This window comes from Triticum aestivum, chromosome 6A (genome assembly GCF_018294505.1).
Source record: "Triticum aestivum cultivar Chinese Spring chromosome 6A, IWGSC CS RefSeq v2.1, whole genome shotgun sequence".
NCBI lineage: Eukaryota > Viridiplantae > Streptophyta > Magnoliopsida > Poales > Poaceae > Triticum > Triticum aestivum.
The window spans coordinates 601,618,296-601,641,343 of NC_057809.1; the positions used below are offsets into that span (position 1 = coordinate 601,618,296).

Below are 23,048 nucleotides of genomic sequence, written 5' to 3' on the forward strand. Positions count from 1 at the left end.
CCCCTAGGAGATTGGATCTCCTAGGGCCGGCGCCCCCCCTTGGACTCCCTATATATAGTGGGGGAAGGAGGGCCTCTCATAACACATCTTTGGCGCCTCCCTCTCCCTCTCCAACACCTCCTCCTCCTCCATAGAGCTTAGCGAAGCCCTGCCGGAGTACTGCAGCTCCACCACCACCACGCCGTCGTGCTGCTGCTGGAGCCATCTTCCTCAACCTCTCCTTTCCCCTTGCTGGATCAAGAAGAAGGAAACGTCACGCTGACCGTACGTGTGTTGAACACGGAGGTGCCGTCCGTTCGGCGCTAGGATCTCCGGTGATTTGAATCACGTCGAGTACACCTTCCTCATCCCCATTCTTTGAACGCTTCCACGCGTGATCTACAAAGGTATGTAGATGCAATCCGATCACTCGTTGCTAGATGAACTCCTAGATGGATCTTGGTGAAACCGTAGGAAAATTTTTGTTTTCTGCAACGTCACCCAACAGTGGCATCATGAGCTAGGTCTATGCGTAGTTCTCTTGCATGAGTAGAACACAAATTTGTTGTGGGCGTAGATGTTGTCAACTTTCTTGCAGCTACTAGTCTTATCTTGCTTCAGCGGTATTGTGGGATGAAGCGGCCCGGACCAACCTTACACGTACGCTTACGTGAGACCGGTTCCACCGACTAACATGCACTAGTTGCATAAGGTGGCTGACGGGTGTCTGTCTCTCCCACTTTAGTTGGAGCGGATTCGATGAAAAGGGTCCTTATGAAGGGTAAATAGAAGTTGACAAATCACGTTTTGGCTTTCACGTAGGTAAGAGAACGTTCTTGCTAGAACCCTATTTCAGCCACGTAAAACTTGCAACAACAATTAGAGGACGTCTAACTTGTTTTTGCAGCAAGTGCTTTGTGATATGATATGGCCAAAGTTGTGATGAATGATGAATGATATATATGTGATGTTCATGCTATTGTAATAGGAATCACGACTTGCATGTCGATGAGTATGACAACCGGCAGGAGCCATAGGAGTTGTCTTTATTTTTTTGTATGACCTGCGTGTCATTGAGAAACGCCATGTAAATTACTTTACTTTATTGCTAAACGCGTTAGCCGTAGTAGTAGAAGTAATAGTTGGCGAGCAACTTCATGGAGACACGATGATGGAGATCATGATGATGGAGATCATGGTGTCATGCCGGTGACAAGATGATCATGGAGTCCCAAGATGGAGATCAAAGGAGCTATGTGATATTGGCCATATCATGTCACTATTATTATTTGATTGCATGTGATGTTTATCATGTTTTGCATCTTGTTTACTTAGAACGACGGTAGTAAATAAGATGATCCCTCATAATAATTTCAAGAAAGTGTTCCCCCTAACTGTGCACCGTTGGGACAGTACGTTGTTTCGAAGCACCACGTGATGATCGGGTGTTAGATTCTAACGTTCACATACAACGGGTGTAAGACAGATTTACACATGCAAACACTTAGGTTGACTTGACGAGCCTAGCATGTACAGACATGGCCTCGGAACACAGAAGACTGAAAGGTCGAGCATGAGTCATATAGAAGATACGATCAACATGAAAATGTTCACCGATGTTGACTAGTCCGTCTCACGTGCTGATGATTACTCCCTCGTTCAGTGCGGCATGCTTTACAGCTTAGAACCGGGACTCCAAAAACATTTTGAGAGACATGGAGCATACGAGATGTTCGAAGAGCTGAAAATGGTTTTTCAAGCTCATGCCCGGGTCGAGAGATATGAAGTCTCCGACAAGTTCTTCAGCTGTAAGATGGAGGAAAATAGTTCTGTCAGTGAGCACATACTCACAATGTCTGGGTTACATAACCGTTTGACTCAGCTGGGAGTTAATCTCCCGGATGACGCGGTCATTGACAGAATCCTCCAGTCGCTTCCACCAAGCTACAAGAGCTTTGTGATGAACTTCAATATGTAGGGGATGGAAAAGACCATTCCTGAGGTATTTGCAATGCTGAAATCAGCAGAGGTAGAAGTCAAAAAGGAACATCAAGTGTTGATGGTGAATAAAACCACTAAGTTCAAGAAAGGCAAGGGTAAGAAGAACTTCAAGAAGGACGGCAAGGGAGTTGCCGCGCCAAGCAAGCAAGCTGCCGGGAAGAAGCCAAAGAATGGACCCAAGCCCGAGACTGAGTGCTTTTATTGCAAGGGAAGTGGTCACTGGAAACGGAACTGCCCCAAATACTTAGAGGACAAGAAGGCCGGCAAAACAAAAGGTATATGTGATATACATGTAATTGATGTGTACCTTACCAGTATTCGTAGTAGCTCCTGGGCATTTGATACCGGTGCGGTTGCTCACATTTGTAACTCAAAGCAGGAGCTGCAGAATAAGCGGAGACTGGCAAAGGACGAGGTGACGATGCGCGTCGGGAATGGTTCCAAGGTCAATGTGATCGCCGTCGGCACGCTGCCTCTACATTTGCCTTCGGGATTAGTTTTAAACCTTAATAATTGTTATTTAGTGCCAGCTTTGAGCATGAACATTGTATCAGGATCTCGTTTAATTCGAGATGGCTACTCATTTAAATCCGAGAATAATGGTTGTTCTATTTATATGAGAGATATGTTTTATGGTCATGCTCCGATGGTGAATGGTTTATTCTTAATGAATCTCGAGCGTAATGCTACACATGTTCATAGTGTGAGTACCAAAAGATGTAAGATTGATAATGATAGCTCCACATACTTGTGGCACTGCCGCCTTGGTCACATAGGTGTCAAACGCATGAAGAAGCTCCATGCTGATGGACTTTTAGAGTCTCTTGATTACGAATCATTTGACACGTGCGAACCATGCCTCATGGGTAAAATGACCAAGACTCCGTTCTCAGGAGCAATGGAGCGAGCAACCAACTTATTGGAAATCATACATACTGATGTGTGTGGTCCAATAAGTGTTGAGGCTCGCGGTGGCTATCATTATGTTCTCACCCTCACTGATGACTTGAGTAGATATGGGTATGTCTACTTAATGAAACACAAGTCTGAGACCTTTGAAAAGTTCAAGGAATTTCAGAGTGAGGTTGAGAATCAACGTGACAGGAAAATCAAGTTCCTGCGATCAGATCGTGGAGGAGAATACTTGAGTCATGAGTTTGGCACACACTTAAGAAAATGTGGAATAGTTTCATAGCTCACGTCGCCTGGAACACCTCAGCGTAATGGTGTGTCCGAACGTCGTAATCTCACTCTATTAGATATGGTGCGATCTATGATGTCTCTTACCGATTTACCGCTATCTTTTTGGGGCTATGCTTTAGAGACTGCCGCATTCACTTTAAATAGGGCTCCGTCAAAATCCTTTGAGACGACACCGTATGAATTATGGTTTGGGAAGAAACCTAAGCTGTCGTTTTTGAAAGTTTGGGGATGCGATGCTTATGTCAAGAAACTTCAACCTGAAAAGCTCGAACCCAAATCGGAAAAATGCGTCTTCATAGGATACCCTAAAGAAACTATTGGGTATACCTTCTACCTCAGATCCGAATGCAAGATCTTTGTTGCCAAGAATGGATCCTTTCTAAAGAAGGAGTTTCTCTCGAAAGAAGTAAGTGGGAGGAAAGTAGAACTTGATGAAGTATTACCTCTTGAACCGGAAAATGGCACAACTCAAGAAAATGTTCCTGAGGTGCCTACACCGACTAGAGAGGAAGTTAATGATGATGATCAAGATACTTCTGATCAAGCTCCTACTGAAATTCGAAGGTCCACAAGGACATGTTCCGCACCAGAGTGGTACGGCAACCCTGTCTTGGAAATCATGTTGTTAGACAACAGTGAACCTTCGAACTATGAAGAAGCGATGGCGGGCCCGGATTCCGACAAATGGCTGGAAGCCATGAAATCCGAGATAGGATCCATGTATGAAAACGAAGTATGGACTTTGACTGACTTGCCCGTAGAGTGGCGAGCCATAGAAAATAAATGGATCTTTAAGAAGAAGACAGACGCGGATGGTAATGTGACCATCTATAAAGCTCGGCTTGTCGCTAAGGGTTATCGACAAGTTCAAGGGGTTGACTACGTTGAGACTTTCTCACCGGTAGCGAAGCTAAAGTCCGTCCGAATCATGTTAGCAATTGCCGCATTCTATGATTATGAAATATGGCAAATGGACGTCAAAACGGCATTCCTTAATGGTTTCCTTAAGGAAGAATTTTATATGATGCAGCCGGAAGGTTTTGTCGATCCTAAGAATGCTAACAAGGTGTGCAAGCTCCAACGCTCGATTTATGGGCTGGTGCAAGCATCTCGGAGTTGGAACATTCGCTTTGATGAAATGATCAAAGCGTTTGGGTTTACGCAGACTTATGGAGAAGTCTGCGTTTACAAAAAAGTGAGTGGGAGCTCTATAGCATTTCTCATATTATATGTAGATGACATACTTTTGATGGGAAATGATATAGAACTCTTGGACAGCATTAAGGCCTACTTGAATAAGAGTTTTTCAATGAAGGACCTTGGAGAAGTTGCTTATATATTAGGCATCAAGATCTATAGAGACAGATCAAGACGCCTCATAGGTCTTTCACAAAGCACATACCTTGATAAGATATTGAAGAAGTTCAATATGGATCAGTCTAAGAAGGGGTTCTTGCCTGTGTTACAAGGTGTGAAATTGAGCTCAGCTCAATGTCCGACCACGGCAGAAGATATAGAAGAGATGAATGTCATCCCCTATGCCTCAGCCATAGGTTCTATTATGTATGCCATGCTGTGTACCAGACCTGATGTAAACCTTGCCGTAAGTTTGGTAGGAAGGTACCAAAGTAATCCCGGCAAGGAACACTGGACAGCGGTCAAGAATATCCTGAAGTACCTGAAAAGGACTAAGGAAATGTTTCTCGTCTATGGAGGTGATGAAGAGCTTGTCGTAAAGGGTTACGTCGACGCTAGCTTCGACACAGATCTGGATGACTCAAAGTCACAAATCGGATACGTGTATATTTTGAATGGTGGGGCAGTAAGCTGGTGCAGTTGCAAGCAGAGCGTCGTGGCGGGATCTACATGTGAAGCGGAGTACATGGCAGCCTCGGAGGCAGCACATGAAGCGATTTGGGTGAAGGAGTTCATCACCGACCTAGGAGTCATACCCAATGCGTCGGGGCCAATCAAACTCTTCTGTGACAACACTGGAGCTATAGCTCTTGCCAAGGAGCCCAGGTTTCACAAGAAGACAAGGCACATCAAGCGTCGCTTCAACTCCATTCGTGAAAATGTTCAAGATGGAGACATAGATATTTGTAAAGTACATACGGACCTGAATATAGCAGATCCGTTGACTAAACCTCTCCCTAGAGCAAAACATGATCAACACCAGAATTCCATGGGTGTTCGATTCATCACAATGTAACTAGATTATTGACTCTAGTGCAAGTGGGAGACTGTTGGAAATATGCCCTAGAGGCAATAATAAAAGCATTATTATTATATTTCCTTGTTCATGATAATTGTCTTTATTCATGCTATGATTGTGTTATCCGGAAATCGTAATACATGTGTGAATAATAGACACCAACATGTCCCTAGTAAGCCTCTAGTAGACTAGCTCGTTGATCAATAGATAGTTATGGTTTCCTGACTATGGGCATTGGATGTTATTGATAACGAGATCACATCATTAGGAGAATGATGTGATGGACAAGACCCAATCCTAAACATAGCATAAGATCGTATAGTTCGTTTGCTAGAGTTTTCCAATGTCAAGTATCCTTTCCTTAGACCATGAGATCGTGTAACTCCCGGATACCGTAGGAGTGCTTTGGGTGTGCCAAACGTCACAACGTAACTGGGTGACTATAAAGGTATACTACGGGTATCTCCGAAAGTATCTGTTGGGTTGACACGGATCAAGACTGGGATTTGTCACTCCGTATGACGGAGAGGTATCACTGGGCCCACTCGGTAATGCATCATCATAATGAGCTCAAAGTGACCAAGTGTCTGATCACGGGATCATGCATTATGGTACGAGTAAAGTGACTTGCCGGTAACGAGATTGAACGAGGTATTGGGATACCGACGATCGGATCTCGGGCAAGTAACATACCGATTGACAAAGGGAATTGTATACGGGGTTGCTTGAATCCTCGACATCGTGGTTCATCCGATGAGATCATCGAGGAGCGTGTGGGAGCCAACATGGGTATCCAGATCCTGCTGTTGGTTATTGATCGGAGAGTCGTCTCGGTCATGTCTACATGTCTCCCGAACCCGTAGGGTCTACACACTTAAGGTTCGGTGACGCTAGGGTTGTAGGGATATGTATATGCAGTAACCCGAATGTTGTTCGGAGTCCCGGATGAGATCCCGGACGTCACAAGGAGTTCCGGAATGGTCCGGAGGTAAATAATTATATATAGAAAGTGCTATTTCGGGCGTCGGGACAAGTTTCGGGGTCACCGGTATTGTACCGGGACCACCGGAAGGGTCCCGGGGGTCCATCGGGTGGGGCCACCTGCCCCGGGGGGCCACATGGGCTGTAGGGGGTGCGCCTTGGCCCATATGGGCCAAGGGCACTAGCCCCAAGAGGCCCATGCGCCTAGAGATCAAGAAGGGAAGAGTCCCAAAAGGGGAAGGCACCTCCTAGGTGCCTTGGGGAGGAGGGATTCCTCCCTTGGCCGCACCCCCCCTAGGAGATTGGATCTCCTAGGGCCGGCGCCCCCCCTTGGACTCCCTATATATAGTGGGGGAAGGAGGGCCTCTCATAACACATCTTTGGTGCCTCCCTCTCCCTCTCCAACACCTCCTCCTCCTCCATAGAGCTTAGCGAAGCCCTGCCGGAGTACTGCAGCTCCACCACCACCACGCCGTCGTGCTGCTGCTGGAGCCATCTTCCTCAACCTCTCCTTTCCCCTTGCTGGATCAAGAAGAAGGAGACGTCACGCTGACCGTACGTGTGTTGAACACAGAGGTGCCGTCCGTTCGGCGCTAGGATCTCCGGTGATTTGAATCACGTCGAGTACACCTTCCTCATCCCCGTTCTTTGAACGCTTCCGCACGTGATCTACAAAGGTATGTAGATGCAATCCGATCACTCGTTGCTAGATGAACTCCTAGATGGATCTTGGTGAAACCGTAGGAAAATTTTTGTTTTCTGCAACGTCACCCAACACTGCGCCCCCTAATTCGTGCTCCACTCTCCGCGACGGACCCCACCAAATCCCACCTACCCTCCCCACCTTCGCAAGTCTCTCTATGGCCTTAAACAGGCTCCACGCACTTGGTTCCTTCGGTTCCAGGCCTATCTTCTCTCTCTTGGTTTTCGAGCCTCCAAGAGTGACTCCTCCCTCTTTATCTTGCACCATGGCGCCTCCATCGCGTACTTGCTAGTCTATGTCGATGACATCATTCTAACAGCAAACACCACCACTACACTCCACTCCATCATTGCCTCGCTCAAGCACGAGTTCTCTATGACTGATCTCGGTGCTCTCCACCACTTCTTGGTCGTCAACGTCACTCCCAACGAGTCCGGTCTCTTTTTGTGCCAACAACAGTACACTCTTGAGATCTTGGACCGGGCCAAGATGCTCAACTATAAGCCGGTCTCCACACCGGTTGACACCAGCTCCAAACTGTCCTCCCATGCTGGCATGCTTCTCTCCAACCCCACGCTATACCGTAGCCTCGCCAGTGCCTTGCAATATCTTACCCTCACGCGTCCCGACATTGCCTACGCTGTCCAACAGGCTTGTCTATTCATGCATGCACCTCGCGACTCTCATATGCAGCTCGTGAAGCGGATTCTTCGCTACTTGCGCGGAACCTCTCACTATGGACTTCAGCTTTACAAGTCCTCCACCGCCGATCTCATTGCTTACTCCGACGCAGATTGGGCGGGGTGCCCGGACACCAGGAAGTCCACTTCTGAGTTTTGTGTTTACCTCGGTTCCAATCTTGTCTCGTGGTCATCGAAGCGACAAGCCACCATCTCCCGCTCTAGCGCAGAAGCGGAATACCGCGGGGTCGCCAATTGTGTGGCTGAATCCTGCTGGTTGCGTCAACTTCTCTTCGAGCTCAAGCATCCGCCATCTCGCGCCACCATCGTGTACTGTGATAACATCAGTGCCTCGTATCTCGCTTGTAACCCGGTCCAACATCAATGCACCAAACACATCAAGATTGACCTGCACTTTGTACGCGACCGGGTGGCTCTCGGCGAGGTCCGTGTTCTACACGTCCCATCAAGTTCTCAGTTTGCGGATGTCTTCACAAAGGGGTTACCATCCACGGTGTTCTTCGACTTTCGGTCCAGCCTGAACATCCTACCTAACGGAGTTCCGGCTGAGGGGGGGGGGGGGGTGTTAGCGTATGTACATTGCATGTAATGTGTAACCTCCTTTGTATGTGTATGACTGAGTCTAGCCACGTCTGGCCTGCGTGCCACCATTGTAGGGGCGTTGGGCAGACTCTCATTGTATTTATGTTGTAATCTGTAACTCCAGAGCATCAATCAAGGAACATAGTTTCCAACTTCCTGATCGGTGTTGCATTTGCTGGCAGTGGCGTCGGCTCAGCGCGTGGGGCTGCCGGGGTGCCGGGACCTAATCTATGTCCCCACCCCTTTGGCATCGGCGCCGGCTGCTACCGCGACGACGGACTCCGGGGCTTCCAGCTCGAGTGCGACGACGACACCGGCCACGCCCCACCGCACCTCACCCTGACCGTTTTCGGCTGCTACAACCGCGTCGCAGGCCTCTCCCCGGCAGCGCCTACCTCTTCTCGTCCACCGAGAACCGTTTGGTGGCGCTCGGCTGCCCTAACCTCGGTTTCTTCGTCGACGCAGCCGGATACTACGTCATCAGCTGCATGTCCGTGTGCCGGCCATCCTGGTCGGAACAGTGCACCGGCATCAGGTGCTGCCAAAGCGCGATACCGCCTGGGGTCAGCTTCTTCGAGCCGCACCAGGGCAACTTCCCGCTGCAGCAGGACGACAATTCCGCCTTCATCAACAACGCCACGTCCTGCCACTACGTGTTCCTCGTCGAGGTGGGCTGGTTCACCTACATCGACCGTGTCTTCCTCAACCGCACCGACGACTTCCACGTGCCCGTGGTGCTCGACTGGGCCGTCCGGAACGTCGGAAACTGCAGCGCCACCAGGCGCAACGCCACCGACTTCGCCTGCCGGAGCGCGCAGCAAGTGCTTCGACGCCGACAACGGCCCTGGGTACCGGTGCAACTGCTCCAGGAGCTACGACGGCAACCCCTACCTCGACGGCGGATGCATAGGTGCACACCCTCTTGATTCCTGAAACAATTCTGAAGTGTTGTGTTCTGTTACGCACTACATTTGCGATTTGCCTGATCAAATGTTGAAATTACTTTGCACACTGAAGACATCGACGAGTGCCAACTGAAAGCCAAGTACCCGTGCTACGGGATGTGCACAAACACGCAGGGAAGCTACACTTGCTAGTGCCCTCTCGGGACAAGTGGAGATGCCACCAGGAAGGATGGCTGCCGGCCAAAGGACAAGTTCATCTTAGCTCTGAAGGGCGTTACAGGTAACACATTTCAGTTGTCTTCTTGGTTCCTCCTGCAATTTCTTTTTGTCCATCCAATTTACAGATACTGTTCTTACCGGGAATCTAGACTAATGATCAAGTATGCAAGGTGGCATATCCAGGAGTCAGTGTGGGGGTGTCCTTGTCAGTGTTCATGTGCTTTTGGCTCTAATTGGGGCTGCAGAAGAGAAAACTCATCAACGCAAAGCAGAGCTTTTTCGAGCACAACGGAGGCATCATCCAACAGCAGCAGATGCGTAGCGCTGCCGGGGGAGGCGGTGGTGGGTTCAAAATATTCTCAGAAGAGGAGCTCAAGAAGGCAACAAACAACTTCGCCGCCGACCAGATCCTCGGTCGCGGCGGCCACGACATTGTGTACAGAGGTGTTCTGGAGGACAAAACCACAGTGGCCATCAAGAAGTCTAAGATGATGGAGGCCACTGAGACCAAGGAGTTCGTGAGGTGAGATGCTCATCCTCTTTCAGATCAACCACCGGAACGTCGTCAAGCTGCACGGTTGCTGCCTCGAAGTGGAAGTGCCGATGTTGGTCTATGAGTACGTCTCCAACGGCACTCTCTACCACTACATCCATGGTGGTGAGGGCCACGACACCAACAAGGTACTCAACACCCGCCTACGGATAGCGGCGGAGTCGGCCGAGGCGCTGTCGTACATGCACTCATCAGCCTCGCCCCCAATCCTCCACGGCGATGTCAAGACGGCCAACATCCTGCTCGACGGCAGCCTCACTGCCAAAGTCTCTGATTTCGGGGCATCAAAGCTAGCACCAAGTGATGAGGCTGAGATTGCAACACTGGTGCAAGGCACATGTGGGTACCTGGACCCGGAGTTCCTCATGACATGCCAGCTGACGGATAAGAGTGATGTATATAGCTTTGGCGTCGATCTACTCGAGCTCTTGACAGGGAAGAAGGTGCTCTGCTTTGACGGGCCAGAGGAGGACAGGAGTCTCGTGTCCCGATTCACGACGGCCGTGAAAACCGGCCAGCACGACGAGCTCCTTGACGACCAGGTGAGAACGGATATGGCCTCCGAGGTATTGGAAGAAGTAACACACCTCATATTGCGGTGTGTGAGCATGATCAGGAAGGAGCGTCCGTCGATGAAGAAAGTTGCAGAGAAGTTGAAGGCGTTGAGAAGGTACCAGAGGCATCCATGGGGCCATGCTGGTGTTGCTGATCCGGAGGAGGGGCAAAGCTTGCTTGGCAGAGAGCAACAACGTGATGTGAAATTGTGAATTATAAGTTCAAACTGCAGGACATGCTTGATCTTGAAGACGGTAGTACATACACTTTTAGCTTGTAGGCAAAAAAAATTGCTAGGGCTTTTAATTCATAGATTGTTCCAGTGTTTGGTGGGGACTCATTTTAAAGTTGGACACAAATGTGTAAAATATTTTGGATGTAACAACAAAAATGAAAATTAATTCCATTAGAAAATAATGTTTTTCGTGAGAACAGAAGAGAATCTTCATTAACAAAAGAGAAATGCAACTGAAATAACCAAGATAAATTTTCCAAACAGAAAACAGTTGTAGCGGATGTGCTCCTCGGAAGTACCATAACGGGCCTCCAAAATCACGCCACAAAATAAGACCCTATGTCAACGTTCCCATGCCCAATCCTCCCGTCTCGACACACGTGAATACATGCATGACATAGATCAGGCTGGCAAGTCTATGTCTCGTTTTTAGGAAGATGGAAACAGAGCTCGCCTACAGGGAGCAAATAGTTTGCCGGTTCATTAGTGTGATTTCATCACGCAGACGTCACAGACGTGTTTATTATTATTACTTTGTTCATATTCTAAAAATACTAAATACATAATGTATATTATTAAAAAATGATTTAGTTATTATTTTGAAAGTGCTCCTCCCTAGAAGAATGTTCATCCAGTGTAAAAAATGATTGCTCTACTTTTGGAAAATGCTTATACGACTCAAATATGTATGTGACTTTATAAAAATTGTTCACCCGTTTAAAAAGTATATACCTGCCATTTTAAAATGTTAGAAAATATAAAAAATGTTTGTGTAATGTTTCATATCATTCAATAAAATATACATTATATTTAAAAATGTTCACATGTTTCAAAAATATGTTTCTGACATTTTAATAACTAATATTAATATTTTTTTAACATAAATGTTTCGTCTTATTCTTAAAAACGATGCAATGTGTATTTCAACAACATTTAACACATATTCAGATAAATGTTCAAAATATGTATTTGAGAAAATTTTAATCATGTATTTGGAAAATGTTAAATGATGTAAAACATGGTTTAGATGTATAGTAAAAATGTACAATTAGTATGGAAAAAAAGTACCCCCTCCGTAAAAAATATAAGAGTGCTTAGATTGCTACTTATATTTTTTACGGAGGGAGTACACATCAAATCATATATTTGAAAAAACATTATGTGTATAAAAATAAATTTGATGTATATGAAAAATGTATAATGTGTATGAAAAAAATTAGACATATGTTCAAAAAAATAAAAATAGAAAACCACCAGAAGAAAGCAGAAGGAAAACTGTTAAAAAGAAGAAAGAAAATCAAGAAAAATAAAAGGAAAAAACCGAGAAGAAAATTGAAGCAAAAGGAAAAAAAAAAGAAGAAAACCGAAGCAAAACAGGGAAAACCCAATAAAAACCACTACAAAAACTTGCTCGCAACTACAATATTCGGCTGGCCCGGTAGCGCCTTGCTGTCGGCGAGACCAATACACAGCGAGAAATATCATTTACATTGGTCCCCTGCAGGAGGGAAGCTGCCTTCTCCTGATGGGCACTAGCTAAAATAGGCGTCCCGTTAGAATATTTTTTATTTTCCAAGTACGCAATATATATGTACTACTTAATTTATTAAATGATACTCCCACTGAGTTGAAGACGCACCCACCGGCCCCCAAGGTTGATTTTTTTTAATGTGTATAAAAAAAGTTTTGATGTATATGTAAAATGTACATTGTGTATGAACAAAAGTAGACATTGATGTATATGTAACATTGTAATTAGTAGGTAGAGTACTTCCCTCCCTTGTATAGCCTTCTTTAGGTTCCTGTTTTTCTTTTTTTCTTTCCTCCCCTTGAGGAAGCATTGTTTTGTTCCTGCTTTTTTATTTGATAAAATGCTGTGGGGTGTAAGCTCTGCAGTCTTCAAGGTCAAAAAAAAGCAGACATGTGTTCAAACAATAAAAAATAAAAAATGACCCAAAGAAAGCAGAAGGAAACCTGTTAAAAAGAAGAAAGAAAGAAAGAAATAAAACTAAAGAAAAAAGGAAAAGGAAAAAAGAAAAAAAAAGCAGAATAAAACCGATGCAAATCAGTGGAAACCCAAATAAAAATCACTGGAAAAAAAACTTGCTTGCAGTTATGGTATTGAGCTGGCCTAGTAGCGACATGCTGTCGATGAGACCTATACACAACGAGAAATATCATTTACATTGATCTGGCAGCTTCCGCCTTCTGCTGGAGGGAAGCTGCCTTCTCCTGATTGCCACTAGCTAAAATGGGTGTCCCTTGGCATATCTTTATTTTCCAAGTACATAATATATATGTACTACTCCCTCCGTCAAGGTGCATAGAGCGTCTAATGAAAATTTAGTATTCCAAGTCACCATGCATGAAAGGAGCTCTTCATTCGTCGCGACCATTAATTTTCATTTCACATACTATTACTTTCATTGGCTGACGCACTAAATAGGATTTGCATGTTGCTCTTAAAGAATTAATGACATGAAAAACCAACGTAGTGGTTGGCTCTTCCCAATTTCTCAAGCGGGCCAAATGAGAGTAATTATTATCATTGATTTTTGATTTAACATCCTTCATCCAATCTCCGCGTGCCTAGGTTACGATGCATGCAACTTCTTAGATGCCCTATGCACCTGGATGGAGGGAGTGCATAATTTATTAAACTAGATGGCACCCCATGCGTTGCTGCGGAAGTTTACGGTATCAATTGGAATCAATTATATGATAGATTTTATTTGCATGATTGCATCCAATGTTATTTTGTATTTTATGACACATCCAATGAATTATCTTGTATTTATAACACACAACACCGGCATGATGATTTAATAATTCAAAAAAGATATTAGAAAGCCAACCCCTTGAGGATGTTAGAGGATCTGGTTCCAGCTACAACATATACATAGTACTTTTTTGATTTCCTTTTGATTATTACCAAAAATAACCACATTATTTGTTCCTTCTGTTCCTTTTTGTGAGGGGTCATGCATAGTTACAACTAGGGATGAAAATGGAGTGGAAACTTTCTGCTTTTCCGGAGGAAAAATGAAAACAGAGAGGAAATATGAAAATGAAAATGGAAATTTGCAAAACGAAAGTGGAAATGGAATTTGTTACGCGGAAACGGAAACAAAAACGGAACGGTGTTTTCCGATGGAACAAGCATGGAAACGCAACTTTTCATTTCTGTGAATATGAAATTTCCGTTTTTTACTATAGACTATGGCTGCTTTGTAGTCCAACCATCAAACAACACACAATGACACAATTAGTAGAATGGATCGGAGGCCCAACTTGTACTACCATATATGTACTCATCTTGACCCTATACGCATTTGTCCAGTACTACTACAACACTACACTAAGTTGCTAACATAATGATATTATTTTGTAGCCATGTTAACAACTCACTAAATTTGTTTGTTTTTGTGTGTATTTCTCTATGATTAAAGGGGTGTTTAAGTTCCAGTTAACACCCACTTCTGTTTCCGTGTTCGCTTTGTATTCGTTCCGTGTTCGTTTCCGGCAGTATCTGTTTCCGTATTCATTTCCAGGGTTTCTATATTCGCTTGCGCTTCTGTAAAAATATATGGAAACAAATGTGGTAGCACTCAGTTCCTTCTGTTTCCGTTCCGTTTTCATCCCTAGTCACAACTATCCAGTTCCAAGGTCCGTTTCTATTTGTTCCTTTTTGTTGCCAGATTGTCTAAAGACAGTCTCGATGCAAATATAATCTTGTTTGGTAGTGTATCATGACAAATCAGCTTGCACCTGTCATGGTCATTATGCTTCAGATTATACTATCGGGATTCGACCTGATCTACCGAGCTGAGAAGAAGGCATCTTGGCTCGAATCTTCACCACACTGCACTCAAAAGTTCTAATAATCAGCGGAAATAATTGATTGAAAACAGTAGCTCACCAGTGCACCCACTGCGACGTAGAGCGCGGACTCCCCGGCGTCCGTCTGCATGGCGGCGAGCGACACCATGGAGACGGAAGCCTTGACATCGGCCAAGGTGGGACGACGTCCCTGGGTCGGACGGTGGCGAGCTACGCAGTGGGGTCAGATACCTCGACGTCGGTACTCGAGGATGCGATGGACGGTGTCGCTAGGCGTCCCCAGGTGGATTTGACAAGAGAAAAATTCACTGTAGGTCACAAAACTTGAGCCGGTTGACACTTCAGTACCACTACTTCAAAATACCCGAAATACAGTCCATCTACTTGCGCAGGGGTTCACTTTGGTCCGTATATACGATTGGAGCTACGTATTTGCTGACTTGGCCGAGTCAGCCGTTGCCAGCTGTGCTTTGACCGCCACTTGTGCAGCACCTGTCGGGGGGGCGTTAATACTAGATGGCCGGAGGTTTTTTTTGCAAATGCGCGCACCTGGTCGGACCGCACCGGGTCGCTCCTGTCTCCTCCCTCCCGCAACCCACCTGGTCGCCCTGCCTTATCCTCTCGCTCTCCGCTTCCTCTCCTCCGAACCCTAGCCAACTCCCGTCCGCGCCGCCGCCGTCGCCTTCCGCCGCCGCAGCCATTGCCGACGCCCTCCTCCGCCTCCTCTATCTCCTCCTTCATGTCGTCTTCCAGCTCCATGCGCTCAGCGCTGCGTGGCCGCTCCGTTGCTGTACCACTGATCGGGTGCCCAGATTGCGGCGAGCAGGTGAGGTTCTACCGATCTAGCACCGATGAGCACGATGGATGGATCTTCTACAAGTGCGTGAACCACCATGTAAGTGCCAGTTCAATAGATTCATGCCGTGTCAGCTCACTTTAGTAATGAAGCAGAGCAGCTGGTTAACTAATGTAGTAGTTTAGAGCAATGTAGTAGTTGAATCATTAAATCTGTAATTTTCTGGAGTTGGTTAACTAATTTTGCCACTAATTAATCAGGTCACTTGTGATTTCTGGCACTGGGAGCTTGAGTATGTGCAGCATCTGGTTGAAACAAGGCGTCTGGTTGGTGATGCTGCTGTAGATGCAATTGGTGCTGTTGAGGACAAGAGGGAAGAGCTTGAGAGGCAGAGGACTGAATCAATGGCAGGCAGAGGCACAGCTGGAAGGGTCATGGCTGGGAGTGGCAGGGCTGGAAGAGATAATTATGGCAGCTCCAGTGAGAATAAGTATGCTACCAAGCAGCAAATTGCTATGCTTTTAGGGTTAGGCAGAGAGATTTTGATGTTGCTGAAGCTGATAATTGGTTTTGTTATAGTGCTTTGTGTGATGTGTTTCACCTTAATTATGAAGAAGTGAAGTGTTGTTAATTCAGTAGGTGCAGGTGTGTAAACTGAGCATACTAAAATGGTTGCTTTTGTTTGCTCAGTAATGCTTAGTTGTAATGGTTGTTGTAATGGATAATATGTCAGTAATGTGAAGCTTGCTTAACCTACTTGCTTTGAAATGCTAGACCTAATTGCTTTGAAAAAACTGACAGGTGTATTTCATGTCAGAAGTGTAGTTAACTAATTCTGACAGAATGTTTGCAGTTCACTGAATTTTTATAGTTAACTGAATTTAGTTTGCAAAGTTAACCTCATTGCTTTCAAATTAATTGCTGTACTGAACTAACTTTGCAAACTTTGCAAACTAATTGATGTACTAAATGAAGTAAGTGAATCTCAGCACAACTGAACTCAAAAACAAGCATGTACTTGCACCTGCTGCAAACACCCACCCAGCAACTTGCACCTCTACATGTAGCTTTGGTCCACCACCAGTCCACCACCACCACCACCAGATCCCCTTCTTCTTCCTCATCTTTCATCTTCAATTTCGTGCACCACCAGATCCCTTCTCTCCTCTGTCCAATAGCCCCAACAAATCCCCTTGTCATCTTCAGCTAGTAGCAACCATGGTGTCCTGGGATGATCTCCCCAGTTCTTCTGAAGATTACTCTGTGACCAGCAAGGTTAGTGTGCTCCTCAATCTCACACAAATCCAGTCTAGGGTTTCTCTCTCAATTGATTCAAAATGTCTCTCTTTTGTTTAGTCACCTGCCACAATATCCTGTGAGGAATGGAGTGGCTTGGCTACAGATCTGCCTAGCTTAAGATGTGGGCATGGATCTTTGTGTGAGAAGCATGTGGCATTTGAATCTGTTGATACTGGCAGAAGGTTTCTAGCTTGTGCACAGAAGGTTAGTAATTTTTTTGCATTTTTATTAGTATGTTTTAAGTTCCATCATCATGCACAGTACTGAATACTGGCAGTTATCTGAATCTCTTTTTTGTATGTTCTAAATTGTTAGGAGGTACCTAAATGCAGATATGTTGAGTGGGTTGACCCTGAGTGGCCTGATGCTCTGAAGATGAGCCTAGCTAGTATATGGACCATGTATGAAGAGGAGAAAAAACAGAGGCTCGGACAGAATGTTGTGAGTGCTGAAGAAAACTTGAAGGTTCTTGAAGAGAAGAAGAAGATGGGGAATGAGTTGAGGCACTTCAAGCTTGATTTTGCTAAGATGGTGGCTGAGAAGGAGCAGGCAATGAGCCAACTAGGCAGCACACAACTTGCTCTAACTGATCTAAAGGAAGAACTTGAGAAGAAGAAGATGACAGACAAGTCAGTAACCAACATTCATCAGGTATTCAGGGTTAAAGCAGAGAAAGAGAGGGACCAAGCAGTGCAGGAGAGGGACCAAGTGATTCAAGAGAGGGATGACTTGAAGCATGAGAAAAGGAAGCTTGAGTACATGATTGGTGACCTATTCAAACACAAAGAGGCCACCAAGGAGAAGATAAGGAAGCTGAAGGGCATGCTGAATGAATTTGATTGAATTTGTGTCATTGTAAAAAATCACTTTGTATCTTTCCTCCTGGATTTGTGTCAGTTGTACTTTTGTCAAATGTTAACTAAATTGGGTTAAGATAAGAAACTGAAGTGGGTTAAGATAAGAAATTGAAGTTGGTTCAGATAAGAAAATGAAGTTTACTGTCTCTGTCTTATATGACTGAATTTGCCTGAATTTATATGCCTGCAGTTGCTGTTTTATATGACTGAATTTGCCTGAATTTATATGTCTGCAGTAGCTCTTTTATATGACTGAATTTGTATGCCTGTACCAAATTTTTCTTAAAGAAAAAAAATTACACAAAAAGAGTTTTGCCTAGGTCTCAAACCTAGGACCTGTGGTATTGAACATTGGTGGCAATGCTAGTGTGGTAAGTAGTAGTGCTTTGATCAAGGGCAGGTACTAACGTAGCTATTTAGCAGTTGCTAGTGGCCCAATGGCTCACGCCTCTTCCGTTTCCTTGTCTGCTCTTTAAGCCCACCCACCCACCGCTCCACTCTCCACTCTCCACTCAGTCAATCGCGTCGCCTCGGTTACCCCGCACCAAACCCCCACGCAAGAAAACCCTCGCTGCCGACCACCACACCGTTGCCGCGGACATGGAGAATTGCCCTGCCTGGAAGAGGGTCATCGATGACCTCGCAGGCGACGACAAGGCCATGCGCGTGGACCTGACGGAGATCGGGAAGTGGTTCCCCAGCTGTTCGACGCTGCATCACCATGCGCGTGGCCTCTTGAAGGTCATGACCGACGATGAGCTGGACCGCGCCTGCCCCGACCACGACGGTATCCACTATGCACTCGTCCTCCGCTTCGCGATGCAGGAGACGCGCTCTGACGACCCGGGGCAACGAGCCCGGTGGTGGATGTACCGGTCCGCCACTGCGCCGCGACAGCCGGATCCGGTGCGCGTCCGCCACAATGTCGACCTGGCCGTCCCCGCACCTGTCAACACTGCCTACTGGGACCACTACCAGCCCGACTACCTCGGGCGCGACGATGTCTCCGAGTACATCTCATCCGACTCAGAGTACGACTCCGGCTCCGACGACGACTCTGGCTACGCCGCTGACTCGTCCTAGTCGACTGGCTGGGAGGAGCCGGAGGTGATTGTGCTCTCTGATGACGAGCCGGAGGTCAATGTGGCGGCGCCCGTCGTCCCCGAGCCGGAGGTCCACATGGTGGCGCCGGTCGCCAGGGAGGGTGACAAGCACCGCCCCATTAACATCGAGCTGCTTCCCAATGTTTCTGACATCGTCAAGCAGGAGGTGGAGGTGGTCTTGGCCCTGCAAGCACAGGACGTCGCAGCACAGCCAGAGAGGAAGAAGAAGAGGAAGGTGGCAGCTGACATGGAGGTTCGCCGCTCGGAGCGCCTCCAGAAGTTGAAGAACTGAAGATGATGCAGTTGCAGTAGAAGGCATGAAGAAGATGCAGTTGCAGTAGTTAGGTATGCTGAAATATACAGATTTTCAGCATATAAGTTATAAAATATTAGTTTGTTAGGTGTGCTTGTATATTAAGCACATAAGTTATTTGTAATTTCTGTCTGTTGAACTCTGTTGAACTGGTTGTTGATGCTATATAAGGCCTCTTTTGGTTCATAGGATAGGATTATCATAGGAATAGGAATCTTGTAGGAAATGAGGTGACATGTATCTCAAATCCTATGAGTAGGAATAGGAAATAAGATGTCATTTGATTGACACCAAAGGAAGTTTTCCATTGAGTCTAGGCTCTTTTTTATTTCCCTATGAAATGTGGAGGATAGGAACCAATCCTATGTAGGAATAGAAATCCATTCCTATGAACCAAAGGGCTCTAAAGGAAAAAATCCTATAAGAATCCTATCCTCTAGAATTCCTATGAAATTCCTCTAAACCAAAGGAGGCCTAAGTGTTGAACTGGATGTGATGCTATATATGTGCTGAACTGTGTTGATGCAAAAGTGGCAGTAATCCAAAAGTGTTTTGTTGGTATGTAATGGTGTTGATGCAGTCTTGTTGCTATATAAGGCAACAACCCAAAATTCTCTTGTTGCTATATAAGGCAATAATTCCAAAAGAAGTAGCTGCTAAGGTTTTGAATCTTAACTGAATTTTTGTCTGAATCTTTGTCTTAACTGAATTATGTCTTAACTAAATACAGACAACTATTAAGATTCAGTTAACTATAATCAAATCAGTTAGCTTTTCAAACTAAATTCAGACAACTGTAAAAAATATGTTAGCTTTTCAAACTAAATTCAGATATCTTTGCAAACTACATTCGGTCAACTGTAAAAATTCAGATAACTTTGAATTCAGTGAACTATAAATATCCAGTTAAGTAGGTTGGAGGGGAGTGGAAATATAATAAGTAGGTTGTCAAGTAACACTTGAGCAAAGCACCGTTCCTATCACACTGGCATTGCACCCTGTTTATCACACCACAGGTCCTGGGTTCGACACGCAGGCCAACCTTTTTTGTATTAATTTTTAAATTTTTATGCAGTTAATTATCTATACTCCAATAGTGAATAAATCAATGAACTCCAACTGAATAATAAATCCACTGAACTCCAACAGTTTTCATTTGGGATTTCTTTTCATTTTGAACTCCAACAGTTTTCATTTTGAATGGCAGTATGAAGCCACTGAATCTTCACATTTCCAACAGTTCAAAGAGTCTCATTGTAGTTTTTGCCAAAATATTACAAGTGCAAAAGCACTGAATCATCCCAACTCCAACAGTTTCAAAGAGTCTCATTTAAGTTTTTTGCCAAAAAATTACAAGTGCAAAAGCACTGAATCATCTAAACTCATCAAACATGTTCACTCTCTTCGGCTTCTTGGGCACATGTCCACTTGGTCCTGCCTGTTTCCTCTGCTCAGCTCTTAATCTCTTGGCCTCTTCTTGTTGTATCTTCTTTACTTCTTGATCTTCTTTTCTCTTCAGTGCTGCCATAGCTCTCTTTGCTTCTTGATCTTCTTTTCTCTTCAGTGCTGCCTCTGCTTTAGCTGCCATTGCTTCAAGGGCTCTGGCCTCCTTCTCTTCTTGCAATGCAGCTTTTCTTGCTGCTGCAGCTTCCTTCCTTGCTGCAGATTCCAAATCTTTCTTCTCTTGTGCTGCTCTTTTTCTTTGTGAAGACTCTGCTTTCCTCCTTGCAATTTCTTGCCTTTTTGCTTCTGCCTCCTCTGCTTTCTTCTCTGCCATCTCATTCATGGCCTCAAGTGTTGCATCTCTCCTGGCTGCCATCTGTCTTTCTTTGTCTCTCTTCATCTTCAGCAACTTCATGGTCAGGTTGCCTTCATTTGTAGCTGTTGTTGTCTGTGCTGCAGTGTGAGAACTGGCTGCATTTGAGATGAATGAGGAATCTGGCAAAATGATTTCAAGTTCTTCTCTAGGAACAGGTCTGGATTGTTGCATCCTATGAATCATTGTAAATCCAAAGTCCTGCACCTGTACAAAACAAACATCACATGAAAACATCAGTACAACAAAAATGACTGGACAAAAGAGGTCAAAATTAAGGGACAAAAGTGGAGAATTTGCTTGAAAAACAACTGGTGCATCTGCTCCATCATCTTGTGTGACAATGACCTCATCATCTTGTGTGACAATGACCTCCTCATGTGTATCATGGCCATCAACATGGGCCTCCTCATGTGTAACTTGGCCATCAACATGGACCTCCTCCTGTGTAAGTTGACCATCCTCTTGTGTGACCTGAACCTCCTCCTGTGAACCTTGGCCATCATCTTGTTGTGCCAAAACAATTTCATCATCTGACACATCATCAGGAATGGCCCTTGGACTCCTTCTTGTTGTTCTCTCTGCTAGATTTGGCAAAATGCCAGCTGTCGTGGTTTTGTCACGGCAGATGTCCTAGAGAAAGGACTTAGTTGTGGAGCCATCGCGACGGGTTAGCTTGAAGGGGTTAAAGCGGACACAGGGACGCAAGAGAGTTTATACTAGTTCGGCCCCTTCGATGAAGGTAAAAGCATACGTCTAGTTGTGATGGAATTGATGGGGTTTCGATGACCAGGGAGCAAACAAGCTTCGCCTATGTCTCGAGTTGTTGTCTGTGTCCTTGAACCGCCACCGGGTCGTCCCCTTATATACACGGGTGACGCCCGCTGGTTCGCAGAGTCCCAATACCGGCTCATAGATGTGTCCAGTTTGGTCTCTACTTATTCCTAACTTACAATACAAGTTAAATACCAAAGCCGGTTTATGGCTACAGGCCTTGAACCGACTATGGGCCTTGAACCCTCATCTGCCTTCTTGGGATTTAACATACTTAACTACTGACAAAGTTAACCCGGACCAGATAGGCCGGTTTACGCCCAGTAGTGATATCCCCAACATTAGGCCCCAGATTGATTTGAACATGTTCATATCAATCCTTTAGCAAAAATCTTCATCTTCAATATCTTCTTGTAGTTTGTTGAACCACCGTGATGTCATCTTCTCTGGTCGTTGTAAACCGGCGTGACATCACCTGTTATAAAGGACCTTAATAGGTCTGCGACAATTAAGGCGACATCTTCATTTCCAAACCCACGGTCCCTTGATTTTCGCGCCTGACTCCTGTCCCTTGCCTTATAAATAGGACCAAAGGGTCATTTCTTTTTCCCCTTCGTGCCCTTGTGCTTCGTCTTCCTCGCGTCGGCCAGCTTCGGAGCTCCGCCGCCACCGTCAACCTCTGCATCAACCTTGGCCGCTGCATCAACCTGGGCGCACCAGAGCACCGCGGCAACCTTCCGCGTCTTTCTCATCTCCAGTAAGTCTTCTATTCTTTTCAACACAGATCTGCTCTAGGGTTTCATGTTCTTCTAGTGTTCATCACCTGTTTCATGTTCATACGATAACTCCTAGATGCATTTGTGAATCCTTACTCTGTGTAGCGGTAGCTTTTAGCATCCGCCTTCAGTTTCATGCCTCAAGACTATAGATCTATATGTATCTCTGCCCATTGATTCAATACTATTCTTTTTTGAACCTTGAATATTTTCCTTATTTTCTAAACTTGCTTCAGATCTGTCGCTGTAGAGAAGTCTTATGAAATCTATTTCTGTAAACTTACTCATCTGCTTCAATGTTTAGACCAGGCGGTTTAACTTTGTAGAAAAAATTACCAAACCGGTATATACCATTAGTCCCCTTGTTGAACCGCCAGATGTTGTTGCTTCATAAACTCCGGTTTAGATAGATCTGTCTCCGGTTTAACATTGCACATACCAATGTACCTTAATCAATGCATTTTTGAACCGGGATCATCTACCTTGTAGATTTCATCATGGCCAAGCAAGTATATGAGTGCAACTGGGTTCCTTCTCGCGTCACAGAGGCTCAACTGGACGATTTAGTCCTGATCAGCGCCTTAGGCAGCAAAGATACCATCCATTGGAGGGATCCTGGCAAAGAATGCCTCCCACACCTCA

At 45.4% G+C, this 23,048-nt stretch overlaps 1 pseudogene; it reads left to right on the forward strand.

Annotated features, from left to right (window-relative positions):
- The first annotated feature begins 576 nt into the window (after window positions 1-576).
- LOC123131280 (wall-associated receptor kinase 5-like) lies at window positions 577-10,877 on the forward strand (annotated as a pseudogene).
- The last annotated feature ends 12,171 nt before the right edge of the window (window positions 10,878-23,048 follow it).